Raw genomic sequence first — 22,426 nt, 5'->3', positions numbered from 1 at the left:
TTCATCTAACGTCTTCAGACGACCAAATCGTGTTGTCATCTCCTGGATTAGTCTATCAATAACTGATTTCATAATGCGAGTTATTTCTTCAACCGCAGCGAGTCATAACACTGAGATCGACAGTCAGCTATTGGAAGGTTGTCTGCTTGCAACTGTTCAACAATAACATTTTCTAGTGTTGCTGCATCTTTTGCATGAAGCTGAATAAAACCAAGAAAAGATTCTTTGATGGTCACTTTTTTGGTTTTGAAATTAACATCAACAAACCTAATAACTTCTGATAACTGTTCCCCGTGTGCTAGATCAGGTGTTGAATCTAGCATTAGTCCATAATATTTGTTTCGTCGAATATCACAGAGTATCTGCTTTCTGACAGTAGATGCAAGAAGACTGATAAATTCATTTTGAATTCTTGGTGACATGAAACTGAACCCGGAACATTTTTAGAATGCTGTAGATGACTTGATAATAATGGATCAAACTGAGCAATTAGCTTCATTGTGGCCAGGAAATTTCCTATATTGTAACATTCGGTATCATCTTCAGCAAGACTTTCACAGTGACCACGTAAAGCCAAATTTTGGCTAGCTAGAAATTTTATGCAAGCCAGAATTCGTTTCAGCACTTCACGCCATTTCTGCTTTTCATTTTGAATTTGTTTCTCAACTTCCATATCAATCAACATACCTTGTGAAATCCGATGTTCCAATTCCTTCCATTTAGTAAAAGATATTCGATGACTTGGACTGTTTTCGTGATCCCTCAGTCTCTCTGTGTGTCGCCAATTACAAAATCCAGAAGATAACTCAAATGACGATCTAGAGTTACTGCTTGTTGAAGTGAATAATACACAACAGAAACAGTACACTGACTTTTTAGAAGGGGAATAAAGCAACCAAGATCTGTTGACTTCCTCTCCATTGGGAAGACTACGTTTAAACCATGTTAAAGTCATTGAACGGCCTGCACTTACTGCAAAATTAGTATCCTTGTTCTGAAATACTTCTGACCCACGAGAAATCAACTCCATATGAAGATTGTCTGCTACGTTTGATAAGCCCGTAATGGAATCAAAATCAATGTAACCAAAATCATGTGAATCAAGGAGCATACGCTGTTTACTATCACTAGTGGCTTCAGCAGTTTGAGTAGATGAATTTGACGGCTGCAATTGTATCGCAGAGGTCATCAGAGAGTCATCCAGTTGATAGCAACTTGGTGGATCATTTACTGCCTCTTGTCCAACATTATCAATATCAGATTCTTCTTTGTCGTCAACTTCTGTTTGTCCCAGTTTCAAAAAACGCTGCATGAATAAGCCAGATATTTTAGCATCCGCTACTTGTTGTTGTCTGCTTTTGAAAAGTTGTTTTTTTTCACTTGGGTGTCACCCCCTTATGGGTGTCACCCGGTGCGGACCACACCCACCGCATCTGCCTAGTGACGCCACTGGTAATACCCATTTTGGCGCCCCCTACTCTCCGGCGCCCGGGGCGGATGCCCCCCCCGGCCCCCCATCGGTACGCCACTGTTTCTTGGTATAAGCTTCTGTTTGTATATCGTGTCATTCATGTCACCTTTTCTATTTAGCTCTAATAAACTCATCAATATGTTTTAAAACCTTGACGAATCGTTTCCCAGCGTAACACTCCAAGCCCCTAACAAAGGAATGTTGAAATGATCTTTCTCCGAGCTGTATCTGTCAAGTATGAATACATTATGCACCATTCAGAAGTAACTTTCAAGTCAGGAGGTCGCGTGTGTTTCTTGCATTTATTACACATACTCTCTTTCTTAGCATACGACATAATGTTAAAGAACCCAAACCCATGAATGCTGGGTTTATTTTTTCTGTCATGTTGATGCATGAGATTCAAATTTTTAAGAAATGAAACTGGTCTTAAAGTTTTCACCCTACAGAGGTTAACAAAGTTCAAAGTTAAAGTAAAAAAAAAAGTGTGGACAGCTGAGAAAGTAGATCCCTAAAACACAACACAGGCGACGAAACGTATTGCGCAACACATTTACAATTAGCAATCTTCTCGCATAACTTATAACAATAGATACTTCAGCCAGCACACTACACTCAACAAACCACACAACACATGCTATATATTACACGCAGCACACCACACTCAACAAACCACACAATACATGCTATATATTACACACAACACACTACACACAACAAACCACATAATACATGGTATATATTACACACAACACACTACACACAACAAACCACATAATACATGGTATATATTACACACAGCACACCACACTCAACAAACCACACAATACATGCTATATATTACACACAACACACTACACACAACAAACCACATAATACATGGTATATATATATTACACACAGCACACTACATTCAACAAACCACATAATACATGCTATATTTTACACACAGCACACTACTGACAATATACTACTCCAACAAATAACACAGCACACTAAAATTAGCACACCACATACAACACATTTCCCAAAACACATTACACACACAACACATTACACACAACACTTTAAATTCAGCACACTACAGGCATCACATTCTACACCAGAAGAAAAAGAATTACACAACACACTACAATTAGCACACTATACACAGCACATTTCTCACAACACACTAAGCACAGCACATTACACACAAGTACATACGTTCACGCTCACAGCCCACACTTAACCAGAGTAACACAAGTCACTCATTAAATTTTGAGGACACTCCAGGCTAAAGGACTAATGAGTTAAGTAGAAAAAAAAAATAAAACCATAAATCATAAATCAGCACTTACAAATAACTCAGACATAACCTTATGAAATGCAGAGAAATAGATCTACACTAGGACATAGAAACTTTTATCTTGTATCCTAGGACGAACACATAAAGATAATTATGTCTAGTCAAGTGTCATTCAAGCATGAACCGGTTGCCTGAATCAGCCGAGGCAGTAAAACACATGACAAGAGTTTAAATCTCTAATTACCATAAATGAAATTACACTTGGGTAAGCGTGGGAGATTATTCTGTTCTTTTTTTTTTTGAAGGAATGTTTATAAATGTAAAGATAAGATGGTAGCCTACAAACATACAAACAAATTAGAAGATACAAACAAAAAACTTTGACTGCTACAGCCGAACCACTCTCCTTTTGCTACATTACATGGGGATCTACAAACAGAGCTTAACTACTGACATAGTAAATAGAGATCTACAAACAGAGCTTAACTACTGACATAGTAAATAGAGATCTACAAACAGAGCTTAACTACTGACATAGTAAATAGAGGTCTACAAACAGAGCTTAACTACTGACATAGTAACTGGAGGTCTACAAACAGAGCTTAACTACTGATGTAGTAACTGGAGGTCTACAAACAGAGCTTAACTACTGACATAGTAACTGGAGGTCTACAAACAGAGGTTAACTACTGACAGTAAATGGAGGTCTACAAACAGAGCTTAACTACTGACATAGTAAATGGAGGTCTACACACAGAGCTTAACTACTCACATAGTAACTGGAGGTCTACAAACAGAGCTCAACTACTGACATAGTAAATGGAGGTCTACAAACAGAGCTCAACTACTGACATAGTAAATGGAGGTCTACAAACAGAGCTCAACTACTGACATAGTAAATAGAAGTCTACTAACATAGCTCAACTACTGACATAGTAACTGGAGGTCTACAAACAGAGCTCAACTACTGACATAGTAACTGGAGGTCTACAAACAGAGCTCAACTACTGACATAGTAACTGGAGGTCTACAAACAGAGCTCAACTACTGACTTAGTAACTGGAGGTCTACAAACAGAGCTCAACTACTGACATAGTAACTGGAGGTCTACAAACAGAGCTCAACTACTGACATAGTAACTGGAGGTCTACAAACAGAGCTCAACTACTGACATAGTAACTGGAGGTCTACAAACAGAGCTCAACTACTGACTTAGTAACTGGAGGTCTACAAACAGAGCTCAACTACTGACATAGTAACTGGAGGTCTACAAACAGAGCTCAACTACTGACTTAGTAACTGGAGGTCTTCAAACAGAGCTCAACTACTGACATAGTAACTGGAGGCAGTGGGGTCACTAGGCAGGTGCGGGCGGCGCGGGGGTGACACCCAAGTAGGAAAAATGCACTTTTCCAAAATGCAACTTTAAAAAAAAAATTACTGCCTCGAATTTCTCTCAACATTGAGTATCAACATGTCCCAAACCTTTCTTGATTTCATTCTATTTGACTTGATTATGTGTCGTAGACGTCAGGAGAAAGAGTTTCTGAAGCTCAGAAATGTAGAAAAACGCTTAGCGCTACCTAGGCTTTTTTTTTTTTTTTTTTTTGTAGATCTTTCGCACGACGTAAACCAGTTCAGTGCTTGATTTACCTTTTTGGAAGCAGCTGAGAAACACTAGTGTAATTTAAGACCTTTTCTTTAAGGAGCTCTTAAAATAATCTCTAGTAAAAACATGTTCAACTCAAGGTTTTCTCAATTCTATGATACTACATTTTTAATTTATACAATAATATTTCATAAAAATGTGAAAAAAAACAATGACATTTCAAATAGAATCGAAAACCATTTTTCGAGTATAAACAATTTATCAATTAGCTTACAGTTTTATAGTTCAAAATAAAGAAAGTTAGCTTTTGAGGGGAAGATTATTTTTTTTTCCTGGGGGGGGGGTGTGACACCCCGAGCTTACCGCCATTGTGTATTAAAAATTAGATCGTAATTTGTATAGAAGAGATAGAGAATCACGTGGCTAAATGTTGTTTGTTTACGATTAGTGAATGAGGCCCATTCAGACTCCTGCACCATTTTTTGTTCTTTTATAGATATATTTACGATGAGCTGCAGGTAACTAAGATTTTATTTATCGCGTGGCCCTGGAGCGATCGCCCCACTCGCCATCACACAGTGCCGCCTCTGCTTCTGAAATCATCGCCATTGAGTTCTGATCACGATCTCACTTAACAAGGGAGACTATTGTCTGCTGCTCCTGTGATTTAGTCGACTTGGCCCAGATACAACAGCCAACAAAATATCGAGTTTCTATTTAAGTCTATTTTCACCGTGTAAATCACAAGAGTTCCTGCTAAGAAAAGAAGATTATCTAGGCTACACCAAATTAAAAGTGATGTTTTCGTCCCCCCCCCCCCCCACCCCATTTCTGACAATTCGAATGTCTCTCTCTCTCGGTGTATCCCATGAACACATTCATGAGATACACATTGACAAACATTGCACTATTGTCGGAATGCCATATAAAACAACACAATAGAGCAGGGGTTCTCAACCTGTGGGTCGCGACCCCCTTAGGGGTCGACTGAAGATTTGCCAGGGGTCGCCTAAGACCATCGAAAATATGGATTGTTTTTGTCTATTCTTCTATTGCTGTGTGGATAGGGGTCGCCGAAGAGTGAGATTGTAAAAAGGGGGTCGCCGAGCTTAAAAGGTTGAGAACCGCTGCAATAAAGGATGGCTGCCTGGTCATTCGGTGGCCCAGTAGGTCCCGGGTTCGAACCGTGCCCGCTACAATCCCACATCGTCCTGGAAGAGCTTTGGGCTGGGGGTATAATTATCTTCCAAATCTGAAAGAACATTAGGATGGCTGCCTGGTCGTGCGGTTTGCGCGCTGGACTGTCGTTCGGATTTATCGACGGTCGAGGTTTCAAATCCTGCCCGCTCCCATCCTCCGTCGTCCTGCGGGAGGTTTGGACTAGGAAGTAAACTATCTTCAACTCTGAAGGAACATCCAAATTATGTAAAACATTTTACAAACAAACAAAACATTAACAATACGTAAGACAAGACAAACGAGCCCAGGTCTCGGAAGAGGTCTCCGAGCTGAGGTAGACAGTTTCAAAGTCTATTAGTACAAGATTAATGAGGGGGTGATAGTTATAAAGGGGAAGGGGGGTGTGCTGGCGTATTGACCTACACTTTCGTTCATTTGTATATATTATCGAAGCAAGACTTGAATTTTGTTTTACATACAATCTCTTGGTTCTGTTTTGTCTTATTACAGATGTCACTCTGTCTGTCTGGTATAAATTCTGTACACGTTAATTCTCCCATTTCTCGTTCTCGGATCAAGCTAAAACTTTACAAAAGTATTCATTGTCGAGGACAATACATAAATCTTTTTTTTTTTAAATTTAGCTGATTAGTTAATTAATTCTTGGTAATGAATCAATTTTTTTAATATAGACAAACGAGATAATTATTGCAGTATTGATATATATATATATATATATATATATATATATATATATATATATATATATATATATATATATATATATATATATATATATATATATATATTTATGGCAGTAATTGTGCGGTTCTTTTCTTATGTAAACGTTTCTTTTTCTTTTTTAAAGTATTTTTTTTATTTTTCTTATTCTATTTCATTCTAAATTCCAATTGGTGTTTTAAAGCGCCTCTGAATCCACCCAGCTCTAATGAGTACCTGGCATTAGTTGGGAAAAAGTAAAGGCTGGTCGTTGTGCTGGCCACATGACACCCTCGCTAGCCCTGGCCACAGATGACCTTTTCTTCATCTGCTTCTTAGATTGCAATGTCTGAAAGGGATTTTTTTTTTAAACTTTCAATCCCTAGTTAAAACTACAGTGCAATGAGCAACGAACACACCGGCACCAAATTAATACATTTGTCACTTCCTGAAAATAAAAGTATTTTTTAAATGATTCAGCTTTGACCATAAATCTGAATTTAATTTGACGTAGATTTATGGGTTTATCTGAGCGTGGCTTAGAACTCAATGAACTAGGAGGAAAAAAAAAGTGTTTACCCCTTTTAGAATCTACTTTGAAAATATTTTGTTTCTAGCAGACGATAATGTGTTCTTGTCAAATTTACTACTTCCTGCAAGGACAAGCGGTGTTGGGGTTCATAAATAGACCAGGATGTATATTTGTACAATAGAAAGACAAAAGTTGTGCTTAAGTCTTGACATTGACATGTTTAATTCAAACTTTTAAAACAAGCTTCATGTGTTGAATCACTCAGAACAAGTTAAAAAGAAAACACACACAAAAAAAGGTCGGATAAAAAGGTGGGGTGACACTAGTTTTAATAGCACCGGAAAGGTTTTTTTTTTTTTTTTTTTTTTTTTTTTTTTTTTTTTTTTTAAATAAATTAATTGGCTGGTAAATGAAAATCCAGAATCACGATCTAGACGGTTGCCATGGAGATAAAAATAATGAAATAAAGCATTGTAGACAAATTGAATGAAGGTTTTTGTTGTAAACATTTCCTTTTAACAAGAGCGCTCAACATTGACAAGTATCAGTTACAAAATATTTCCTTATGGTTGATTGTAATAATACAAATCGTGGTAATAGTACACTAACAATCCCTGTCTACAGTTACACAAATATAGAATTCATTGGATTACCCCAAAGAGCCGTCTCTTTGCCATTGTAAGGTCAACACATGTTCAAAGGGGTCACCATATATGGCTCCTTGTTTAAAGAAAGACAATAGATTCGCTTAGGTGAATTACTGATTTTAGGTTTCTTTTTATATTCGGGCAGACTCTAATGTGAGTAAACAAATACTGATCTGTGTCCAAACATCAATCTTGTACTGACATTCAAGAGGATTACAAAATTATGTTGGTATAAGAAAAAACATTGGGCCTCAGGCCAGAAAGCGTGACCCGCGCAAGTCAAAAGCTTGCATCAGTAATGGTGCGCTGCAAATGGGCGGCTGCCTGGTTGTGCCGTATGCGCGCTGGACTGTCGTTCGGTCTACTCGATTGTCCCGGGTTCATACTCTGCCCGCTGCCATCCTCGTTGTCCTGCGGGAGGTTTGGGCTAGGAAGTAGATTATCTTGAACTGAGAAGGAACATTGGGAAGACATAGCTATAGACCGCATCAGGTGGAGAGAGACAGTAACCAAAAAAGCTATGGATAGCGAAAGAACATGGGCCTCAGCCCTGGAAGAAAAACGGACAATGCGAAAAATGGCCAGCTCCTCTACAACCGAAGCAAGAGCCACCTTAACCTGCGGTATTTGTGGACGGGAGTGTCTCTCCAAAATAGGGCTCCACAGCCACAAGAGGAAGTGTGCGAGATGAACCATAGTCGTTCTACGACTGAAGGAGGCCAATGAGAAGGAACATCGAAGCAAGTAAAAAACATTTTACAAACAATGGAGCGATGGACAGAGCATTGCTCAGAACTCTACTAGATCGAAAATGCTATGTTGCCAACCGCTACGTCTAACTTCCCAACACTTTCAGTTTTGTATAAATTAGCCAGTGACATGCTTCTGCGCGAGAAAGAACCCGTCGGAGATGGTATTCCTGCAGAAGCTATTCAGTCTGAAAAAAATATGCCTTACTGAAGCCACCCCACGAACTAGGTTCGCCATACTTTCTACTAAACAAAAAATACGCCTTTACATTGCATTTACAGTTGAGTCTGAATAGTTCGTTATAGCATTTACAGTTGAGTCTGAATAGTTCGTTATAGCATTTACAGTTGAGTCTGAATAGTTCGTTATAGCATTTACAGTTGAGTCTGAATAGTTCGTTATTTTTTTAATCCGACACACAAAGTAATTCGAGGCGGCGACCATTTTTGACACACGAGTCACGTCTTTTCATGCTTCTTGAGCTGTGTTACGAGGGTTAAGTTCTTGATTGTCTGTTGTACTTGAAGTGTTGAAGTTTTTGTACCGTCTTTTAAAATGGCATGCGAAGTTGGCAGAAGTAAGCAGACAACATAATGATGACATAATCTCTAGCATGATGACTTTGGGAGACATATTGTTTGTAACATTACGATACACAGGGAGAAAATAATAATATTTTGTGAGATCCACTTAAATCCACACAAATACAAAAAAAAAAAAAAAAAAACTTAAATGGATCGAATATCAAGAGTTGAGAAATTATTTTACATTTTTTGGTTTAAGTCTATATTTTTTTTCTTTTTTGTCTATTTTATCTATGTTTTTTTTTTTACATTTTAACAATTGAAAGTCTAAGAGAATAGAATTTTCTTGACGTAAACTGCTAGATTCATTTCAATATGGAGGGTTGGAAAGAGAGAAGGAAATAGGGAGGAGGAGAGAGAAAGAGGGAAGGATAGAAAAAGAGATAAAGGGAAGTAGGCCTAACAGAGTTTTATAAACCAGCAATGAACCGGTACTTAAGGAAAATCTCTAATTTACACAAGGAAGTATCAAAAAACGCAAAACTAAAAATCTTTGGCCATATTGCAAAGTCTTCGGGGCTTGCAAAGACTTTCCTTCAGGGAACAGTACCAGGAAAAAAAACAGAAAGAGGCAGACAGAGAAAGTGATGGGAAGACGGAAGACAACATAAAAGAATGGACGGGCCTGCTGTTGAAAGAGGTTCAATCCAAGGCATAAAGACAGACAGGAATGGAGAAAGACGGTTGACAAATCTCGTGTGGTGCCACAACGGTCAAACAGACTAAGGGAGAGGTGAAGGTCGTGAAAGTGGTGAAGGTGTATATTATGTAGAAAAGCGAATATGAAGACAAGAATATGTTATATGATAACCCTAACCCTTACTCCCATCCAGCGGCGTAGTGAGCAAAACATGCGCCAGGGAAAGGTACTTTATTGGCGCCTCCCCCCCCCCCCAATTTTCCATGAACATCAAATAAAAATAAAGGCTGCTTGTGGCCTCCCCCCTCCCCCCGGAGAGTGGCGCCCGGGGCATTGTTCCCCCTTTGCCCTCCCCTCACTTCGCCTCTGCTCCCATCTAAACTCATCAGATTAAAATATGACAATATTTAGTTAGAGTGTAGGTCCTGGGTCAGTACGGACTTCTTTGACCAGCTGCGGGACATGCGTATGTGTTTGTAAAGTGCTGAATTTTGCATTTCAACAAATGCCACACGCGCCAACAACTTAAACCCACAAACTTACAGACTTACACACACACACACACACACATACACATATGTCAATGGTCTCACATTTCTGCCAGTGAATGAATGGCATTGAACCACGCAATGAAACAGGAGGAGCAGCTTAGACCTGTGTCTGTGTCTGTGTGTACACAAAACAAGAAGCTTAGCTATTGATTGGACAATAATTAGATCTAGTCGCAGGAGTGAGAAAGCCAGAGAGTGTCTGCAAGACGTAGAAAATAGGTTAATGCCCCTGGTAGCTTAGAAAAACACATTTGAGTCATAAGTGTGAGTTGGGGGTGGGTGGGTCCGGGAGGTACCTAAGTATCGATACACAGTCATATGTCAAATACTTGATAAGACACAGTCATGTGTCAAGCACTCAATGAGTCACAGTCATGTGTCAAGTATTCAGTGAGACACAGTCATGTGTCAAATACTAAATGAGATACAGTAATATGTCAAATACTTAATAAGACACAGTCATGTGTCAAGCACTCAATGAGGCACAGTCATGTGTCAAATACTCAATGAGACACAGTCATGTGTCATATACTTAATGAGATACAGTCATGTGTCAAATACTTAATGAGATACAGTCATGTGTCAAATACTTAATGAGATACAGTCATGTGTCAAATACTTAATGAGATACAGTCATGTGTCAAATACTTAATGAGATACAGTCATGTGTCAAATACTAGTATCTAAGAAACACTTATGACAAGTTTTATCAAGATTGGTCAAACAGTTTGGATTTCTATGCGGAACATACATACATACTCCTTACATTCAATCACATATATTAGATTTTGTTTAAAATGTTATAGTTTTGAAATGTGGAGGTCTTGTGCTGAAGCATATCTTTGCACTATTATCAATCCGGAAGTGGGCATAGTCATGTGTCAACCACATATTGAACGTATTGTCAACATATTGAGACACAGTCTGGAGCCAACCACTTCTTGAGGCATGTTTCTTGTGTCAGAGTATGTTTATCTCACAGTTAAACCTGCGCTCCGACGAATTTTCTGGCATCAAATCCAGGTACAACCCAACACAATGTCACGCTTGGGCCAACTTGTGTAGTACACACCACTACGGAACTGACATGGCAGTGTTACATACGCTTTCGTTCCGCGTCAAATGTTGCGTATAACAGTACAACAGTCCCGTAGTCCTCGGCCAGGTCACGTGGCCCTTTAAATAGATGAAAAATATTTGTTTACAGTGGAGCTTCAAAATAAAACCAATAATCTTATAACCACATTTCACTTCCGCTGGTTGGCGAGCCAAAAGCAATGGCGGATTTATCAGGGAAAGGGGTGATTTCTTATTCCATATGCTAGGACAGATTCGTACAAGCACTCCTTCTTCCCTTGTGTCGTTAGACCATGAAATGAGTTGCCTGAATCAGCCAGGAAAACCAACGACTTAGCAGAGTTTCATCTTCAGACATTCTTTAGTCTGTTGGATCTATTGAGCCGCTGCGGCAGCACGCAAGATCTGTTGATCTTGTTTCCTCTCTGTCTTTTGCCTTGAATAGAATTTCTTTCAAAGACAGGCCCGTCCATTCTTTAATGTTGTCCTCCCATAGCCGAGTTTAAGGCACTGATTAACATGTATGACTAGATTGACACATGAGATTCGAAGTACGTAATTGTCTAGTCCTATGAAGTAACTTCTGTATCTATAAGATAAGATAAGATAAGATACCACCTTCCCCACTCGACTGGGATTTTTTTTGTTTGTTTTTTTACAGGCCATTTACTTATGATATTTGGACCCTATCGTCTGCTGCCTTAAGACGAAAAGAAGACAATTGTTTTTTTTTTTTTTTAAGTTTTTTTTGCGAATAAAAACTTATGAAAGCGGTTGCGGGGACGAAGCCCCCAGCCCTCTCTTCGGGGTCCCTTTGCACGACACCTACACAATCCAATATCATCACTTTCATTCTGGTTCAGTTGATGGAAAAGGGGGGGGGGCGGCTTGGAGAGGCGGCCGCGGTTGAGTGGGAGCGCCAAAAATGTATCCCATCCCATCCCTATGCCTTTTTTGTACACACGATTTCTGTATAACTTTTTAAAATCTTATATATCCTGCTTTATACGCTAAGTATTTCTATTGGAGCCGGGGTAGAAGAAGGACTGGGGTTGTATACTCCAGTTTATTATACCATTGTATATCAAGCGATGTAATGAAAATTGTTTGTAAGTATATCAAGCGATGTAATGAAAAGAGTTTGTAAGTATATCAAGCGATGTAATGAAAAGAGTTTGTAAGTATATCAATCGATGTAATGAAAAGAGTTTGTAAGTATATTAATCGATGTAATGAAAAGAGTTTGTAAGTATATTAATCGATGTAATGAAAAGAGTTTGTAAGTATATTAATCAATGTAATGAAACGAGTTTGTAAGTATATCAAGCAAGCTATGAAGCGAGTTTGTAAGACAATTTCCAATTTACGTTTGTACTTTAAGGCGTCCCTTGTGTTTGTATGTGTGCGTTTGTGTTTGCGTTTCTATTTTTGTAGTTTCCAGACCTTGCGATCTATAGGGCAGAGGGTGCTAAGTTCATCTGTTTCTGTGGTCCATGGTTAACGAGGGTGCCATATGGCTAGCACAACGACCTACCTTCTTTACTTTTCCCCAACTAAAGTCAGGTACCCATTAGAATTAGTTTGACTCAGGGTCGCCCTAAAAATCACGAAAATTCAAAATCCCAGTCTTTGCTAAGATTGGAACCCAGGACCCCAGGTTCGGAAGCCAAGCGCTCAACGACTCTGCCTTTTATTGTCGTTCAATGAGGTCAATTGTCACTCAAATTAGAATATTATGAAATAAGTTCTAGTAAATTGATTGGGGAAACTATAAGATAGATTTCTTTTCTCTAAATTAAAAAAAAACAACACAAACATATTAGCAATTACCCAAACACAGCAGACAAAACACGAGGCACATGTTAAGCTAGGTCAGGCACTGCGCTCCTGTGTCACACCAGACAGGTAACACAAAATATTCAGAACACTACAATACCATATTTGGTTGGGGAGTTTCAAGGCAGATAACTCTCTAGTCTAATTAATTAACAGCATTCTTTGTTACCGCCCACATTGTATTTTGCCTTGCGCAATTTTAACAGAAAATTAAGCGACCAATTACGGTCATGGCATGTCTTGAAATTATAGAATTGAAATTATTTTTTATTTGTATTCATGACAGCATTATTATTTTTTAATTAACTAAAGTTCGTACTCTGGCACCGCCAGGGTCGAGCTTCGTCAGAGAGAAACAAAATTAATTGTTATTATTACCTTCTTATCTTATATGTTACTGACGTGTCTTCAAATAAGATCATTACGTCCTACGTTTATCCACGTATTAATCTGGTTGTACACGTTAATTAGAGAGCTTAAGCTCCGCTAAGCCCTTGCAACCTGTTCCCAAGATCTAATGGCAATAGAGAAGAAGAAGGAGCACTTGTACGAATGTGTCCTAGCATATGGAATAAGAAACGGATTTTATCATTATTTCTCTCTCTCTCTCTCTCTCTCTCTCTCTCTCTATATATATATATATATATATATATATATATATATATATATATTAGCCACTGACCTATATATATAAATATATATATATATATATATATATATAGGTCAGTGGCTAATATATATATATATATATATATATATATATATATATATATATATATATATATATATATATATATATATATATATATATATATATATATAGGTCAGTGGCTAATAACTTACTAAACAAAACCAAAACTGCTGAGGATTGCATATCTGAAGACTGAACCATTTCAACCAAGACCCCACCCCCCCCCCCCCTTTCCCACTTCTAGCTGCGGGGGAGGTGGGAGGTTACTCCAATCTATTGATTGGTCTTTCATGGCCACTCTCCTATTGCCTTTTATTGCGTAGTCATTAACTGATAAAAGTCGTCAAAGGCCTGGACAGGACAATCGACAAGGAGGGATAACTCTGCGATCATTTTACTCTCACCTTTATGTTTCTGTGCGTGTTTGGGTTGGGGGGGGGGCGGGAACTTGCCAACTACAAGCTGTCGTCTGCCAATTAAAAAGATAGTTTTTTTTTACATTTTTATTATTGTAGTTTTCTTGGCAGTTTTCCACCGGTTACGCCCAACCCTGATTGCTGATAGCCTCCATGTTTTTAGAGTTGAGAAGTTAGCCACATTGCTGTATTTTGGGAGAAGTTCTCTGTCCGCTACTAGGGCGTTCAGAATTGACTAATATTATGATATTTTTGTGTTTAAGGTGTATGCCCTATATTTCAGTGGCGTAGCTAGCGTGGGGGAAGGAGGGGGGAGAATTGGAAAATCCCTCCGAGCCCCTTTTGAGTTTTTTTTTTTACCTTAAAAATTAAATATTACGCAAAATGCTGGGGCCCCCAAAGAGGTCAAGCCCCCAGGTCCCCAAACGATGGAAAATTCCTAGCTACGCCCCTGCTATATTTTGTAGTGTTTCGGGGCTTGTCTGGAATAAAGAAGCTATTTTAAGCGTGTCTTAACATATATATGTATATATATGTATAGCCTATATATTATATGACTGTTGATTGTATACAGATTCTGCCAGAGCTAATTGTGTAATAATTAAAAGATCGAGCTTGTAAGTTGTTCTACATTTGAGCCCCACCCTCTCTATCTCTTGCTTGCTTTTTTGAAAATATCTTTATTCTTTCTCTTTTCGCCCTTAACTTTCTTTTTACCCCTTGCTTAATCTCTTTTCTCTTTTTTCTCCTTCCCTCGCTCTCGGTCTTTCTCTCTTTTTACCAAACTTATATCAACTCACTCTGCCTATCTGGCCAAAAATTTGTACATGTTATTTTACCCACACCCAATCATCGGATCAAGATGAAATTTTGCACACTTTTTTCTTTTACCTGACAACACAAGAATAAAAATAAATAAATAACCAATTGGTTAATTAACTATTGGTAATACACTTTTTTTTTTTGGTATCTTGAACAAGGGGAAGAAGTTGTAATTGAATTAGGTGGTGGTATAAGCTGAATTAGTCAATAAATAGCTCTACAAACTTCCATACAATCTCGCCACTAGCAGAGTGGCTACCGTGTTGGCTTGAGAAGCCAGAGAAGGATTAAGCCATGAGTTGGGATTCAGGTCGCTCCCCATTTTTTTTATTTTTATAAAAATCTCTATCTATCTATCTATCTATCTATCTATCTATCTATCTATCTATCTATCTATCTATCTATCTATCTATCTATCTATCTATCTATCTATCTATCTATCTGTATATCTATCTGTCTGTCTGTCCATCTATCTATCTATCTATCTATCTATCTATCTATCTATCTATCTATCTATCTATCTATCTATCTATCTATCTATCTATCTATCTATCTGTCTGTCTATCTGTCTATCTGTCTGTCTATCTGTCCGTCGGTCTGTCTGTCTATCTATCTGTCTGTCTGTCTATCTGTCCGTCGGTCTGTCTGTCTGTCTATCTATCTATCTATCTATCTATCTATCTATCTATCTATCTATCTATCTATCTATCTATCTATCTATCAATCTATCTATCTATCTGTCTGTCTGTCTATCTATTTGTCCGTCGGTCTGTCTGTCTGTCTATCTATCTATCTATCTATCTATCTATCTATCTATCTATCTATCTATCTATCTATCTATCTATCTATCTATCTATCTATCTATCTGTCTGTCTATCTGTCTATCTATCTGTCCGTCGGTCTGTCTGTCTATCTATCTGTCTGTCTGTCTATCTATTTGTCCGTCGGTCTGTCTGTCTGTCTGTCTATCTATCTATCTATCTATCTATCTATCTATCTATCTATCTATCTATCTATCTATCTATCTATCTATCTATCTATCTATCTGTCTGTCTATTATCTATCTGTCTGTCTGTCTATCTATCTATCTGTCCGTCAGTCTGTCTATCTATCGGTAGATAGATAGACAGATAGATATAGTTATAAATATTATATCTATAAAGCAATGGTATCTAATCTTTATTATGGACCATGCGTCAGTTTCTTACAAGCCAAAAGAAGTGTATCAACAGATGTAAGGGGCAATTGTTGACATAACATGATTCATTTCAAACTCATCGATGCCGCGACTTGCCCAGTCGAATGCCCTCCATCCCAACCCATCTCCTAACAGTGAGCCGTGTACTCCACAGCAAGATTGCGTTTCAGGTCCCAGAGGACCTCCCTCCGGGGACAATTGCACGAGCTGGAAGAGGAAAATGACCCGAGGAACAGAACGCTATGAAATCTGAGATATTCTATGATTCACGTCTGCTGGTGGAAAGGGCAGAGTTAGAGCCCCGAGAAATTGGCCTGGACACGCAACGTAAACGTGTTTGTGTTTTCTGTGACGGACACAAGCCTCGTTCTGATGGAACAAAGCACAATGACCCCCACCAGACACACACATACACACACACTTCATGTTCAGTCCCTTTCTTTATTTGTTTCAACTTAAAAAGTATCCAGCATTTAAAAAGAAAGAAAAATAAAAAGATCGAGGGGAAAAAAAAAGGGGGGGGGGCAGTTCTCAAATTCAAATGTTCATTATAATTATACAAATTTAGCTGGTTAAGTGAGTAGACTATTATAGTACAATGCTTGTAATAGCTGGATATCTGCACTCAGCAATAATCTAGAACCAAATTTGTATGTTTAGTACAGAAACTGATGAATACAGTTTTGGGAGTGGAGGCTATGTATAAAGTGGTTAATCTACAGATGGGGATGTTTGGTAAATGTCTCTGAATGGTTGCATTGAATAAACACTGTTATTTCTTGAAGAAACATTTTGAAGTTCATTTCATGGCTATCGATCTGGATGTCACAAACTTCCTATCAGAATCAAATTGGTTTGCACAAGATGCCAAAATATATAGGTCGCAACTGGGTCTGCCTAATATGAAACACTGCACTCAACCTTAATCTTCGCAATCAAAGTCATTGTCATTATTATTACAATTATGCAGTGTATTGTAGAAATAATTAAAAATTAAATAATGGTTTTCATTGAGATACAAAATTATCGTCAATATAGTATATTTATATTTTCGTACTTTTGTGACCGAGAATATAAAGCACTATTTGTGTAACTAAGCAAAGGGGAAGTAACCAGCATAATTGAAGGTATAGTTAGCCAACGCAGTTATCCTTTCTGATCCTTATTGAATTATATCTGGACAGTTGTCATGGATGTCATTAGTATTTCCTACAATCCCGAAATCACATTCTAGTAGAGATTCGAACTCAACACCATTGGTTTCGCAGCCAAGTTCTTTACCGTTTATTCAAAATGTCATTGAACGAAGCAGAATGAGAGAGCTATTACAGAGCTCCGCTAAAGGTACCAGCCCCCATCACGTGACGTTGTGCCTTGGTTCACTCGGAACTCAGATGCTTTCCAATGACTCGGTATGAGTGCACACTGGCTTCAGGTCAATCGGGCAAACTTCAAGCGTATTAAACCTACATTTCTTTGTTTCCTTATTGTCATATATATACACATTGCAGAAATATAACACATTGCACAAATATAACACATTACACAAATATAACACATTACACAAATAAAACACATTACACACAAAAAAAATACATTACAGAAATATAACACATTACAGAAATATAACACATTACAGAAATATAACACATTACACAAATATAACACATTACACAAATTTAACACATTACACAAATATAACACATTACACAAATAAAACACATTACACAAATATAACACATTACGCAAATATAACACATTACCAAATATAACACATTACGCAAATATAACACATTACACAAATATAACACATTACACAAATATAACACATTACACAAATAAAACAAGTAAAAGCCATTACACAAATAGAAAACATTACACAAATGAACTCATTACACAAATAGAAAATATTACACAAAAGAACACATTACACAATAGAACACATTACACAAATGAACATATTACACAAATAGAACACATTACACAATAGAACACATTACACAAAAGAACACATTACACAAATAGAAAACAATACACAATAGAACACATTACACAATAGAACACATTACACAATAGAACACAATACACTAATAGAACACATTACACAAATAGAAAACAATACACAATAGAACACATTACACAATAGAACACAGTACACAATAGAACACATTACACAAAAGAACACATTACACAATAGAACAAACCCATCTGTTTCAGGTCAGGATCAGTCCCAACTTGTTGAAATGTTTGTCTCATCCTATCTTATCTTATATAATACAGACGTTACTTCATAAATCACAAACGTTCCTTCACAAAAAAAAAAAAGTATTTCATATGCACATCCATGCATCGGGAGGCGCGGTGGCTGAGCGGCAAAGCACTTCCCTTCCGAACCAGAGTCCCAGGCTTCGAATCCTGGTGAAGACTACGATTTTAACTTTCGGAATCTTTAGGGCGCCTCTGAGTTCACCCAGCTTTAATGGGTACCTAAGTTGGGGAAAAGTAAAAACGGGTTGGTCGTTGTGCTGGCCACATGACACCCTAGTTAACAGTGGGCCACATAAACAGATGACCTTTACATCATCTGATGGTCTGAAAAAGGAAACTTTACTTTCTTTACAATAAATTACATTCATATGTTTAACTAGTGGTGCATGTTAATCAGAGACTTGAACTCAGGCAAGCCGCTCTCTATTGGCACAAGGAAAGAAAGATGCAATTATATGCATTCTTCCTTAATACGAAATAAGAAATGTCCCTTTATATTTAAAGTGGTACGGAAAGTTGACTGTCTCTTCTCTTCACTCACACACATTGCTGTTAAGACTATATGATAATTAGATGACTTTATAATCAACCTTTCGTTGCTTATCACTCTTCTAGTAAATTATTAGGACTTCCCACCCCCCAAGCTATCTCGATAGGTCTAGATTTCCTTTTTTTTTTTACTTTATCAACTGTGTACAGTAGTTTAGAGTCACTATGTCTAGTTTACCTTTGGGTCAAATACCTTCGCTACCTCATTTACCTAGATTTCTATCTCGGTTTAAGGACAAATAAAGTTTTTATATTAACAGTTTCAGAAAGCCGTGACACCATCGCTTACCTCGTCTGCTGGTGAGAAGGTAACTCTTGAGAGACTGTTGGAGTGGATTCCCTTGTTTATCCCCTTCGACGAAAGGGATAAATTACAGTTTTAATCCTCGGGACACTATTTGATCTACCTATCACCGCAGCCAAAGACAATAAAACCTACGAAAGATTTTTGTTTTAGATAGCTATCTCTATATACATTTATTTTGACAAGTCTAGACACAGGCAAAGTTTTAACAGAATTTGCAAAGTCACAAGTCTATATCTATATCTTCTTTTTTGAAGTAGCGTGTGTCATTTATTAGATACACCACTTGACATTCTGTTTGTTTACTGGCAATGTGTCTGTCGTATCATGAGATGGTAACGCGTGATTATTAAAACTAATATTTACAGTCAGCGGGTAAAATTTTGGGGACCCTTGTGACCTAGTTTAAATGTTTATGTGTCCATCATCATCATTACCAAACATTTAAGCGAGAAGTTGAGAGGTTCAAATCCTCTCTTGCAGAAGACCTGGACACAAACTCTGCTGTTTTCATTGATTTGATTTTGATTTTAGACACATCGGCACAATTTAGGCCATGTCGTGCCTGCAGTCCCTTAAGGACTACTCTCTCTCTCTCTACATAACAAGGGCTAAATTCTATACAGTTAAATCATTCTGTTTTGCGTAGTGATAATTAATTACCAATAGTTAACTAACTTATTGTTTAATTTTTAAAAATTGATTCTTGTGTTGTCATGCCAAAGAAATTATTGTCCAAAATTTTAGCTTAATCCGAGATTGGGTGTGGTAGAAATAACGTGTACAAACTTTTGGCCAGAGTGAGTTGATATAAGCTTTGTAAAAACAAGATCGTTTTTTTAAATTCTATTAGACTCAAATCGTGTGCACTCTTACAAGGGCACATAACTCGACTGTCATACGCTGTTATCAAACTTAAGATTTTTCGGGCACTGGACTTACTATACGGATTCTATCATCAATTCTACTCACGAGATTTGCTGACGTCAAGATACCGCTCTACACAAAAGTGTGTGTGTGTGTGTGTGTGTGTGTGTGTGTGGTGTTATACTTATTCACTGTATGTTCTCTTTGTGTGGTGGCGTTGTTGGAGTGTTGCTTGAGCTTCAATGATAAACTAAGCGGACGGTGACGCAATCTTGGTGATGTCACCTCTTCTAGCTTATCTCACGTGACACGAGTTCCATCTTGTAGCTAAGTAGGCCTATGTGTACCACGTGCCCTGACACACTGATGGGGGAATATTAGAGCGATGGAATTCAGAGGGTCGGGTGGGGGCTATCCACAGCTGACCTAGTTTCTAAAGATAAACTATTTAAATAATTTTTTTTTTTAAAAACAAAAATATTCACTCGAGCCTTCACCGTGTGATGTATGATTTCCCGTTCAAATATCCCATGATTCAACAGTAATACGTCAAGATGTGGACATATAAATCTACATTTCTGGCTGTCGCCATGATGTGGACATATAAATCTACATTTCTGGCTGTCGCCATGATGTGGACATATATATCTACATTTCTGGCTGTCGCCATGATGGGGACATATAGATCTACATTTCTGGCTGTCATCGTGATGGGGACATAAATCTACATTTCTGGCTGTCATCATGATGGGGACCCAAGTTCATTGCATATGACTGAAATGTAAGAAGTTTCACCAAGAAATGTCTGATCCACCTTCTCGTTCCAAATGTCTGATCCACCTTCTCATTCCAAATGTCTGATCCACCTTCTCATTCCAAATGTCTGATCCACCTTCTCATTCCAAATATCTGATCCACGTTATTGTTCCACATGTGGTACCAATCTCCACAGCGGTCATACTCGGCTTTGCTTGAGGGAAAGCGAAGCTTGCAATGACCAACCCCAATAGATGCAACCTAGCTTCTAGACTAGTTGATTGCGGGCTCTTCTAATCAGAGTATTATCTCTCATTTCCCTCGAGTTTAAACAATCTCTAGAGCAGTGGTCTTCAACCTTTTTTTGGCCTACCGCCCCCTTTTCGAATTTTTTCTTTAAAAAAATCCGCCAGCGCCCCCCTCTAAGAAAAACAGTTATAAAGAAGCGCGAGAATGCAAATTTGAACAAAATATCATCTATCTATTAATTTTTATGCTGTCAATAACACTTATCCCGCTTGAGAGACGACCGCATGCCAAAGGCGATTGTTGTTAACTCCTTGGCCTATGACTGACGAGCTTTGAGGTGCCCCTCTCCCCCGTGAGCGCTATAAAGATTTATTCAGGCGCCATTTCGCTCTCACTGGCATAGAGGAAAGTACCTGGCAGCATTCTCTGGCAGCAGATAGCCTCTGAGAGAAACAGTTCGAGAGCTCTTACAAAAACTGCGGGACAAACATTTGATACTCAAAGAAAAGCCAGCATACAACGGTTTTGTCTGCATAAATTTCGGGAAAATATGTAGGTCGCAGTTGGGTTTCCGTAGTTATGTGAAACACTGGACTCAGCCGTAATCTTCGGAATTAAAGGCAAAAACAGCCAATATTATCATTATGCAAAAATTATGTCAAATAATTTGCAGTGATTACACACAAAAATTAATTGTAAAGACTTTCTTTCAAATCCTAAGAATAGTCTCCGTTTGAAGTTTTGAATATTAGGGCCTACTGTTTTTAGGTTTAATTGTAAATTTAGTTTTAATTTTTAATATAAATATTACTATTGCTGAATTCACTACAAAATGAAATTAAGCTAATGGTAACCTTGTGCCTCCTGCAGTCTGACAATATTAAATATTTCAAGCTTTAAATTAGCCAAGGCAAGGCGAAGGTCTCCTCTATTTGCTACATCCAGTCTATTTCTTTGCCTATTCATTAACTTTGTTACGCACTAAATCTAGGTTAACCATGTATGTTGGTGCAATAGCTAAAACATAATTCCATTTTCGACCTAAGTTTGGAATTTTACTGAAACATTTAAATGCAGCCACATCTCTGTTGTGCCTCCAGGGGCGTAGCTAGGAATTTCCATCGTTTGGGGGCCAGGGGGCTTGACATCTTTGGAAGCCGATGCATTTTGCGTAATATTTAATTTAATTAATTAAAAAAGCAATAATTTGCCCCCCCCCTTTAAATGGGGGCCCGGGGGATTTTCAAATTTCCCCCCACCCTAGCTACGCCACTGTGTGCCTCCTATGTTTACATTCTTTATTACTGAAGACATAGTTTTGTAAATCTATTTTTTCATGCAACTCAATTTGAACGTCTGTAACAGATGTTTAATAATTGTCATTTATATACATTTTTTTTTTATTTTAGAAGCGAATCTTAATTT

General features: G+C 37.9%; 1 long non-coding RNA gene across 1 annotated transcript in view; it reads right to left on the bottom strand.

Moving 5' to 3' along the window:
* The window catches only part of LOC129926590 (uncharacterized), a 62,212-nt gene extending 42,773 nt beyond the window's left edge, over positions 1–19,439 (bottom strand). Inside the window, exon 1 of the long non-coding RNA XR_008778289.1 lies at positions 19,115–19,439. This is a non-coding gene — a long non-coding RNA (uncharacterized LOC129926590). The remainder of the gene's footprint in view (positions 1–19,114) is intronic.
* Between the last annotated feature and the right edge of the window lie 2,987 nt (positions 19,440–22,426).

The sequence above is a fragment of the Biomphalaria glabrata genome, chromosome 6, assembly GCF_947242115.1.
Source record: "Biomphalaria glabrata chromosome 6, xgBioGlab47.1, whole genome shotgun sequence".
In the NCBI taxonomy this organism is placed as follows: Eukaryota; Metazoa; Mollusca; class Gastropoda; family Planorbidae; genus Biomphalaria; species Biomphalaria glabrata.
This window is presented reverse-complemented; position numbering and strand designations above follow the sequence as displayed.